The sequence below is a fragment of the Theropithecus gelada genome, chromosome 11, assembly GCF_003255815.1.
Source record: "Theropithecus gelada isolate Dixy chromosome 11, Tgel_1.0, whole genome shotgun sequence".
Classification (NCBI taxonomy): Eukaryota; Metazoa; Chordata; class Mammalia; order Primates; family Cercopithecidae; genus Theropithecus; species Theropithecus gelada.
Genome location: NC_037679.1, coordinates 63,384,607 through 63,394,449, shown reverse-complemented (window position 1 = coordinate 63,394,449; position 9,843 = coordinate 63,384,607). Strand labels below are relative to the sequence as shown.

At 45.8% G+C, this 9,843-nt stretch overlaps 1 protein-coding gene and 1 pseudogene across 1 annotated transcript in view; both read right to left on the bottom strand.

The window, feature by feature from the left end:
* The window catches only part of TXNRD1 (thioredoxin reductase 1), a 138,532-nt gene that overhangs the window by 74,854 nt on the left and 53,835 nt on the right, over positions 1-9,843 (bottom strand). The window lies entirely within an intron of this gene.
* On the bottom strand, positions 6,047-6,805 carry LOC112634176 (annotated as a pseudogene).

Sequence of the window (9,843 nt, the reverse complement as noted above, 5' to 3'; positions counted from 1 at the left end):
GCCGGGCGCGGTGGCTCAAGCCTGTAATCCCAGCACTTTGGGAGGCCGAGGCGGGCGGATCACGAGGTCAGGAGATCGAGACCATCCTGGCTAACATGGTGAAACCCCGTCTCTACTAAAAATACAAAAAACTAGCCGGGCGTGGTGGCGGGCACCTGTAGTCCCAGCTACTCGGAGGCTGAGGCAGGAGAATGGCCTGAACCTGGGAGGCGGAGCTTGCAGTGAGCCGAGATCGCGCCACTGCACTCCAGCCTGGGTGACACAGCGCGAGACTCCGTCTCAAAAAAAAAAAAAAAAAAAAAAAAAAAAAAACATAAAAGATGACTAGTACAGGTGTGGATGTGAAGTTCTTATGTTGTTTAAGTTTAATTAATAGATGTACATAGCCACATGTGATCAGGGACCAGGATTAGTTATGCTCACCATCATATTCCCAGCACTTAATATAGTAAGCACACATAGTAATCGATCAGTAAATAATTGCTGAGAGATTAAATCTGTAAAAATACAGGTATTACTTAATTTGTAGATTCCACCTTTTTCACAGAGAAAAGGAGAGAAACTTTTACATGGTAAATGTTAGGGGGTCCTCAGTTTTATAAAGGTAATTTGGCCTTTAAGAATTTGATTGGGGCTGGGCATGGTGGCTCACACCTGTAATCCCAGCACTTTGGGAGGCCAAGGCAGGTGGATCACCTGAGGTCAGGAGTCCGAGACCAGCCTGGCTAACATGGTGAAACCCCATTTCTACTAAAACTTACCAAAAAAAAAAAAAAAATTAGCCAGGCATGGTGGCAGGTGCCTGTAATCCCAGCTACTTGAGAGGCTGAGGCAAGAGAATCGCTTGAACCTGGGAGGCAGAGGTTGCAGTGAGACGAGATTGCATCATTGCACTCCAACCTGGGCAACAGGAGCAAAACTCCGTCTCAAAAAAAAAAAAAAAAAAAAAAATTGATCTATCGGCCAGGTGTGGTGGCTCACACCTGTAATCCCAACACTTTGGGAGGCCTAGGCAGGTGGATTACTTTAGGTCAGGAGTTCAAGACCAGCCTGGCCAACATAGTGAAAACCCATCTCTACTAACATACAAAAAAATTAGCCAAGCATGGGTGGTGGGCGCCTGTAATCCCAGCTACTCAGGAGGCTGAGGCAAGAGAATCGCTTGAACCCAGGAGGCGGAGGTTGCAGTGAGCCAAGATCGTGCCACTGCACTCCAGCCTGGGCAGCACAGCAAGATTCCATCTGAAAAAAAAAAAAAAAAAAAAATTTGATGTATCCCAGAAGGAAGCTGGAATAATAAGTGTGAACATATTGGATAGTCTGAATAAAACAACATCTGTACTATGCCTGGGAGGGTTCCTGGGACATACTAGGTGCTCCAAATGTGGTGGTTCATAAACTTCAATGGGTACAGAGAAGAGAAGTAAATAATAGGATGGAAAAAATGGGGAAGGCTTCATAAAGCAAGCGATTTTTGAACCACAGCTTGAGGAACAATGAGGGCAGCAGTAATAAGAATGGGAGTAATGCCTAAGAATTTTTCAGTGCCCCCTATATGCCTGACATAAATCTAGCTCTTACAGGATTAATTTAATCATTACAACAACCCAATGAGGGAGATATTATTTCCCCCATTTTACAAATTTTAAAAACTGAGGTATAAAGAGGATAATTATCATGCTCATGGTCACCTAGATTTGATGTCAAAGCACAGATTGATATGTAGGCCTTGGTTCTTAATGCAGTACTGTTCTACCTCTAGAGCAGAAATTTTCTAGGCAGATGGAGCAGTATATACAAAAGACACAGTGTCTTTTGCATAGGGATGCAGAAGCATAAAGGGAGATGAAACCAAAAGGTTGGATTCAGTTATTACACCTATGCATGAAATTAGAAACTGAGATTCTAGGAAGTAAAGAATCTTGCCAAAGGTCACAAAGCAGGTAAGTGTTGGAGTTGGGATATACATCCAAGTGTGCCTATCTCCAAATCCATGGTTTGTCTTACGAATAAATAATATATAGTGAGGAACAGGCTAAAAAGAGGTAAAAGCAACAAGTAAACCCGGTAAACTTCTGTAGGGACAAAAACCCCCCGGTAACTTTCTGATAACAACCAAGGAAAAAAATCATCCATGAAACATCCACCCTGAAAACTCTGGAATCTGCTCAGGGGACTATATGACCTGTAGTCATTCTGTCTTTATTTATTTTATTTGCTTGTTTTTTGGAGACAGAATCTTGCTGTGTCATCCAGGCTAGAGTGCAGTGGTGCAATCATAGCTCACCACAGCCTCAAACTCGTGGGCTCAAATGATCCTCACGCCTCAGCTTCCCAAGTAGCTGGCCAGAGGCGTACACTACCATGCCTGACTAATTTTTTTTTTTTCTTTCTTTTGAGATAGAGTCTCACTCTGTTGCCCAGGCTGGAGTGCAGTGGCATGATCTCAGCTCACTGCAAGCTCCGCCTCCCGGGTTCACGCCATTCTCCTGCCTCAGCCTCCCAAGTAGCTGGGACTACAGGTGCCTGCCAGCATACCCAGCTAATTTTTTTTTTTTTTTTTTTTTTGTATTTTTAGTAGAGATGGGGTTTCACCATGTTAGCCAAGATGGTCTTGATCTCCTGACCTTGTGATCCACCCGCCTCAGCCTCCCAAAGTGCTGGGATTACAGTTATGAGCCACCGCGCCCGGCCTATGCCTAATTTAAAAATTTTTTTGTAGAGACAGGGTCTCACTTTGTTGTCTAGGCTGGTATCGAACTCCTGGGCTCAAACAATCCTCTCACCTCAGCCTCCCAAAGTGCTGGGATTACAGGCATGAGCCACTGTGCCCCGCTCCCGTCTTTATTTCTTATATCAAGCTATATGAAAGACATCTGTTTACATGTCAGCCACTCTTAGAACCATCACCTATTGAACACCTCTGTGCCAGGAGCTTTACATGTTCTCATTAGTCATCTCAATAACCCTTTGGAATATGTATTATTATCTCCTTTTACAGATGAGTAACCCAAGGTTAAGTGACTGTCTCAAGAGCCGACAGCTAGTCCAGGATTTACACCTGCACGCTCTTCACTCTCCATCACAGTATTATTCACTTGAGGGGTTGGTCTTTCTTACCCTGGGATCTGGCACAGTGCCTTTCCCAAATCGGCACTCACTCAAGGTTTGAATTCAACTGGCACTTCAGCAGGCTTTTTACTGTTAGTGAAGCGGAAAAGAGAAGAAAGGGAGTGTAAGGTGTTCTGGTAAACCAGTTCTGAGTGGTGGTGAGGAGGCCCTCATTTGTAGTATTTGCTAATTTCCGGAGTTGACATATTCCCACTTTGGCTAATTTCAAGCTACCAACCTTCTTGCGAAATTCCTTGATGTCTAACAAGGGCTCTCTTGAGCTGGCACAAGCCAGCTCCAGCACACTGCCCAGAAGCTCAAGTCATCAGGTACAAGTTACTTTCACTTCTGTGTCTTCTCTTCACAGCAGCTCTCCATACTTATACTCAGAAGAATAAGTATTGTTCTACCTCTGCTAAAGCCTACCTTTACCAGAGCACAACAACCTATAACCTATCCTAATTCCAAGTGGTCTTAGGGGACCCCACCTTTCTTCAACATCCTCTTCCTATCTTGTATTCAGGGCCGTTCAAGCCATTCTGCCTTCAAATGTGCCCAGGTCTCCTCTTTTGTAAATCTCTGGGCTAATCCCATAGCATTATCTGGCTTTCTACTAACAAGCAGTATAGCTCAATAGTTATAAGAGCCTGCAATGAAATCACATAACCTGCCTTTTCTGCTGGCAAGCTGCATGCCCTTAGGCAAGTCTGTTACCTCTCCCTTGTGGTGAGTAAAGGAGTGCTTTCTTTACTCATGTGTAAAATGGTGATAAATAAAGTATCTACACCTTATGTGGTGATTGTGGAGAATGAGATGAGTAAATAGATGTAAAGGATGTAAATAGATGTAAAAGACTCAATAGTTGAGTTATTATAATTATTACGGCCTCATGCATGGTATAAATCCATGATGACCTCAGTGTGGTTAGAAGTTTGGATTTTCCCCTTTTACAAATTGGTCATTCACAGTAACTGTCAACAAAACATTACAGTGGACACTGACCAAAACTTAACTCAAGGTGGGGTGCAGTGGCTCATACCTGTAATCCCAGCACTTTGGGAGGCAGGTGGATCGCCTGAGGTTGGGAGTTCGAGACCAGCCCGACCAACACGGAGAAACCCCTTCTTTACTAAAAATACAAAATTAGCCAGGCATGGTGGCGCATGCCTGTAATCCCAGCTACTTGGGAGGCTGAGGCAGGAGAATCACTTGAACCTGGGAGACGGAGGTTGCAGTGAGCCAAGATCGCGTCATTGCACTCCTGGGCAACAAGAGCGAAACTTCATCTCCAAAAAAACAAAAAACCTAACTCAAGGAGTAGCATATTCATTTTTGCATTTTACTTTTAATTAGCATTCTATGGCTAAGCATGCCATTTTCCACAGTGTGTATATTCTCATTACTCAGAGCTTGTCTTTTCTTGTCAGAAGAAAAAAAACATAATTTTCTTTTTTTTTTTGAGACGGAGTTTTGCTCTTGTTGCCCAGGCTGGAGTACAGTGGTGCGATCTCGGCTCACTGCAACCAACCTCTACCTCCTGGGTTCAAGCAGTTCTGCTGCCTCAGCCACGCGAGTAGCTGGGATTACAAGCATGCACCACCACTCCCGGCTAGAAAAACATAATTTTCTTAAACAACTGGCTAAAAGGAGTGAAAGGAACATGAAAAAATGTCTTTAAAAATTAGTGCCTGCATTCTGCATTACATGTACACACATGCATAATGTGCACGTGCTAGTACATGCAGAATATTCCCCTTCTGCAATCCACTTGCTTTGGGTTGCTCAGTGTCCCATTTCAATCTTAGAAGTAAGAAAATAGTTTTCATGTAGGAAACCACTCATCAGAAGTACCTCAAGAGGTACAGACTCCATTCAACTCAACTCTCAGATGTTTCATCTCATAAAAGTGCAGATCAACCACCCTCACCATCAGCCAAGGAGTTATATACTAATTAGTAGTGGTAAACAGCTATTAGATCCTAAGATGAAAGAAGTGTCACATAGCTTATTATTATTAACCTCTAAATTCTTTTTTTTTTTTTTTTTTTTGAGAAGGAGTCTGGCTCTGTCGCCCGGGCTGGAGTGCAGTGGCCAGATCTCAGCTCACTGCAAGCTCTGCCTTCCCGGTTTACGCCATTCTCCTGCCTCAGCCTCCTGAGTAGCTGGGAACACAGACGCCCGCCACCTCGCCCGGCTAGTTTTTTGTATTTTTTAGTAGAGACGGGGTTTCACCGTGTTAGCCAGGATGGTCTCGATCTCCTGACGTCGTGATCCGCCCGTCTCGGCCTCCCAAAGTGCTGGGATTACAGGCTTGAGCCACCGCGCCCGGCTAACCTCTAAATTCTTAAACATTATTAGATAGTTGATCTTGAGAGGAACATCCCCCTCTAATTTTTCTGACAGCCAAAATCCCAGACTCCTGAGACAGTTGATGGCTACCAGTCGTTAACAGAAAGCTATGGTCACTTCGTGGAGCTGAGCCTGAAGGAGCCTTGGATCTTCCTAACGCTCTAGGCCCTGGTTTGAACTGAGAGCGACCTATGTCTCATTAAGAGGCATTCAGACCAATTTCTCCACCCCAAAGACAGATGAGAACCTTATAGTTCTCCACCAGTATATATCTGAATTCCTTTATCTATAGATTTTTTGTTTTTTGTTTGTTTTGTTTTGTTTTTGAGATGGAGTCTCACTCTGTCACCCAGGCTATGGTGCAGTGTCACTATCTCGCCTCACTGCAATCTCCGCCTTCCAGGTTCAGGCCATTCTCCTGTCTCAGCCTCCCAAGTAGCTGGGACTACAGGCGCCCACCACCACGCCCGGCTAATTTTTAGTATTTTTAGTAGAGACAGGTTTTCACCGTGTTAGCCAGGATGGTCTCCATCTCCTGACTTCGTGATTCGTTTTGTTTTTGTTTTTTTTTTTTTTTTTGAGAAAGTCAGCTGACTATTGCTTTGGGGGCAGGGGGCTCAGGAGCTCTTGGTGAGGCCGTCCGCTTCCTCTTCACCATCACAGGCTTCTGGCTGCTGCAGGTTGGCGCTGGCCCTGCAGAAGTCTGCCATGTGCAGGTCAGGGCGGTACTTGTTCTTGAGGATCCTGCGTCTAATGCTGCTGAGGGTGGCATGAGCATTCTTGTTTTTTTGTTGCTGTTTGTTTGTTTTTTTGAGATGGAGTCTCACTCTGTTGCCCAGGCTGGAGTGCAGTGACGCAATCTCGGCTCACCACAACCTCTGCCTCCTGGGTTCAAGTGATTCTCCTGCCTCAGCCTCCTGAGTAGCTGGGACTATAGGCACACGCTACCATGCCCGGCTAATTTTTGTATTTTTAGTAGAGACGGGGTTTCACTATGTTGGTCAGGCTGGTCTCGAACTCCTGACCTCGTGATCCGCCCGCCTCCGCCTTCCAGAAGTGCTGGGATTACAGGCGTGAGCCACCGTGCCCAGCCTGAGCATTCTTGTTGATGGTGGTCTGCACGTAGGAGGTGGCAGGCTTCCCCTGGCTGGATCTCTGCTTCACGACCACGACACCTTTGCCGTAGGCTGCCGGCTCCACGCCCACAGTCTTGCAGTGAATAAGCCCAATGTAGCGGAAGCAGTTGCAGGCTTTCAAGTTATTGGGCTCGGTGCTGTAGGTCTCCTTACTCCTCTTGACAGGAAACTGGAGCAGTGCTAACCACCCATTGCAGATGCGCAGACATGGCGGCTTCTCTTGCAGCGGCAGCCGGAGACCGAAAAAGTATCTATGGATTTTAAATGTTGTGTTTTTTTTGAGAGGGAGTCTCACTCTTGTCGCCCAGGCTGGAGTGCAATGGCGCTATCTCAGCTCACTGCACCCTCTGCCTCCCAGGTTCAAGCAATTCTCCTGCCTCAGTGTTAGATATGAGTTCTAACTTTCTTTTTCAAAGAATCAGTATGCCAGTATGTTCAATTCCTTGCCTTCTACTTTTTTTTTTTCTTTCTTTTTTGAGATGGAATCTCGCCCTGTCGCCCAGGCTGGAAGGCAGTGGGCGATCTCGGCTCACTGCAAGCTCCACCTCCTGGGTTCATGCCATTCTCCTGCCTCAACCTCCCGAGTAGCTGGGACTACAGGCGCCCGCCACCAGGCCCGGCTAATTTTTTTGTATTTTTAGCAGAGACTGGGTTTCACCTTAGCCAGGATGGTCTTGATCTCCTGACCTCGTGATCCGACGGCCTAGGCCTCCCAAAGTACTTGGATTACAGGCATGAGCCACAGTGCTGGGCCTTTTGCCTACTTCTTTTAAACTTAACTTCCTCGTAAAGCAACCTTTTTCGATTACCTACTCCACCCTAACTCATTCCGATTACCTGCTCCACCCTAACTCATTCCGATTACCTACCCCACCCTGACTCACTACCTGCTCTGTCATAACAATTTTTCCCGCGAAACCACGCACCCTGTCACTCTCTTTAAATTAGCCAATCGGAATTAGTTTAGCCTGTGCAGTCTAACCCTAGCCAATAGGGGAAGGACACAGCAGCAGGGGCCACATGTGTCAGGGATAAGAACCCCAAGGGAACCCCCTTCTATAGAAGTAACTTGCCTTGCTGAGAATTAAAAAGAAAACTTTATATTCAAGTGCTATTTCTTTTGCGGCACTGAAACTTTACTTATAACATCAGCCTCCCAAGTAGCTGGGATTACAGAGACTCACCACCATGCCCGGCTAATTTTTGTATTTTTAGTAGAGACAGGGATTCACCAGGTTGGCCACCGGATTACAGGCATGCGTCACCGTGCCCAGCCCTAAATGCTTATTTACTCTTTCTTAAAGTGAATCCAAATACATCTTTCTTTCTAGAGTCCTGCTCTGTTGCTCAGGCTGGAGTGCATTGGCTCAATCTTGGCTCAGGGCAACCTCTGCCTCCTGAGTGTCAGGCCTCTGGGCCCAAGTTAAGGCATCATATATATCCCCTGTGACCTGCACATATACATCCAGATGACCTGAAGCAACTGAAGATCCACAAAAGAAGTGAAAATAGACTTAACTGATGACATTCCACCATTGTGATTTGTTTCTGCCCCACCCTAACTGATCAATGTACTTTGTAATCTCCCCCACCCTTAAGAAGGTTCTTTGTAATCTCCCCCACCCTTAAGAAGGTTCTTTGTAATTATCCCCACCCTTGAGAATGTACTGTGTGAGATCCACCCCCTGCCTGCAAAACATTGCTCCTAACTCCACCACCTATCCCAAAACCTATAAGGATTAATAATATGGCCAGGCGCGGTGGCTCATGCCTGTAATCCCAGCACTTTGGGAGGCCGAGGTGGGTGGATCACAAGGTCAGGAGATCGAGATCATCCTGGCTCTGCTAAAAATACAAAAAAATTAGCTGGGCGTGGTGGCAGGTGCCCATAGTCCCAGCTACTCGGGAGGCTGAGGCAGGAGAATGGTGCGAACCTGGGAGGCGGAGCTTGCAGTGAGCCGAGATCGAGCCACTGCACTCCAGCCTGGACGACAGAGTGAGACTTCGTCTCAAAAAAAAAAGAACTAATCATAATCCCACCACCCTTTGCTGACTCTCTTTTCAGACTCAACCTGCCTGCACCCAGGTGAAATAAACAGCCTTGCTGCTCACACAAAACCTGTTTGGTGGTCTCTTTACATGAATGTGCATGAAACTGAGTAGCTGAGATTACAGGCTCGTGCCACTACACCTGGCTAATTTTTTTGTATTTTTAGCAGAGACAGGGTTTCACCATGTTGGCCAGGCTGGTCTCAAACTCCTGACCTCAGGTGATCCACTCGCCTCGGCCTCCCAAAATGCTGAGATTATAGGCGTGAGCCACCATGCCCAGTCTATTTAATCTTTCAATAATCTCAGGAATATCCTGAGGCTGTATTGCTATAAAGGAGGCTATATTACCTCCTACTCTGCTTGACAGGATTCAATGTTGACCATTAAGTGGCTTTCCTCCTTCTCAGAGGAAAAACATGCATTAGGCCAGTATTTAGTCATTACCCTTTCTAAGATGGCAAAGTATTTTCCATCTCACTACCATCAAATAATGACCATATTAAGGTGTTTCTATACTTATGATTTAAACAGGAGACAAATGAAAAAAAGGACTTACAATGAAAATCTTAGGGCCCCTTAAGAATTATGATAAATCTACTCTGCCCTTGCTCTAGAAATGGAACAACAACAAAGCCTGAATGACAGCACATCTGTTTACAACATGGTTTATTTTAAAGCCACTGTTGAGACCTATTACTCAGAACAAAAGACTTTTGAAAATATTACTGGTCATTGACAGTGCATGTGGTCACCCAAGAGATCTGATGGAGATGTACAAGGAGATGAATGTTGTTTTCATGACTACTAACACAAAACCCATTCTGCAGCCCAGGGATAAAGGAGTAATTTTGACTTTCAAGTCTTATTATTTAAGAAATGCAAGGCCGGGCGCGGTGGCTCAAGCCTGTAATCCCAGCACTTTGGGAGGCCGAGACGGGAGGATCACGAGGTCAGGAGATCGAGACCATCCTGGCTAACACGGTGAAACCCCGTCTCTACTTAAAAATACAAAAAAACTAGCCGGGCGCGGTGGTGGGCGCCTGTAGTCCCAGCTACTCGGGAGGCTGAGGCAGGAGAATGGCGGGAACCTGGGAGGCGGAGCTTGCAGTGAGCTGAGATCCGGCCACTGCACTCCAGCCTGGGCGACAGAGCCAAACTCCGTCTCAAAAAAAAAAAAAAAAAAAAAAAAAAAATG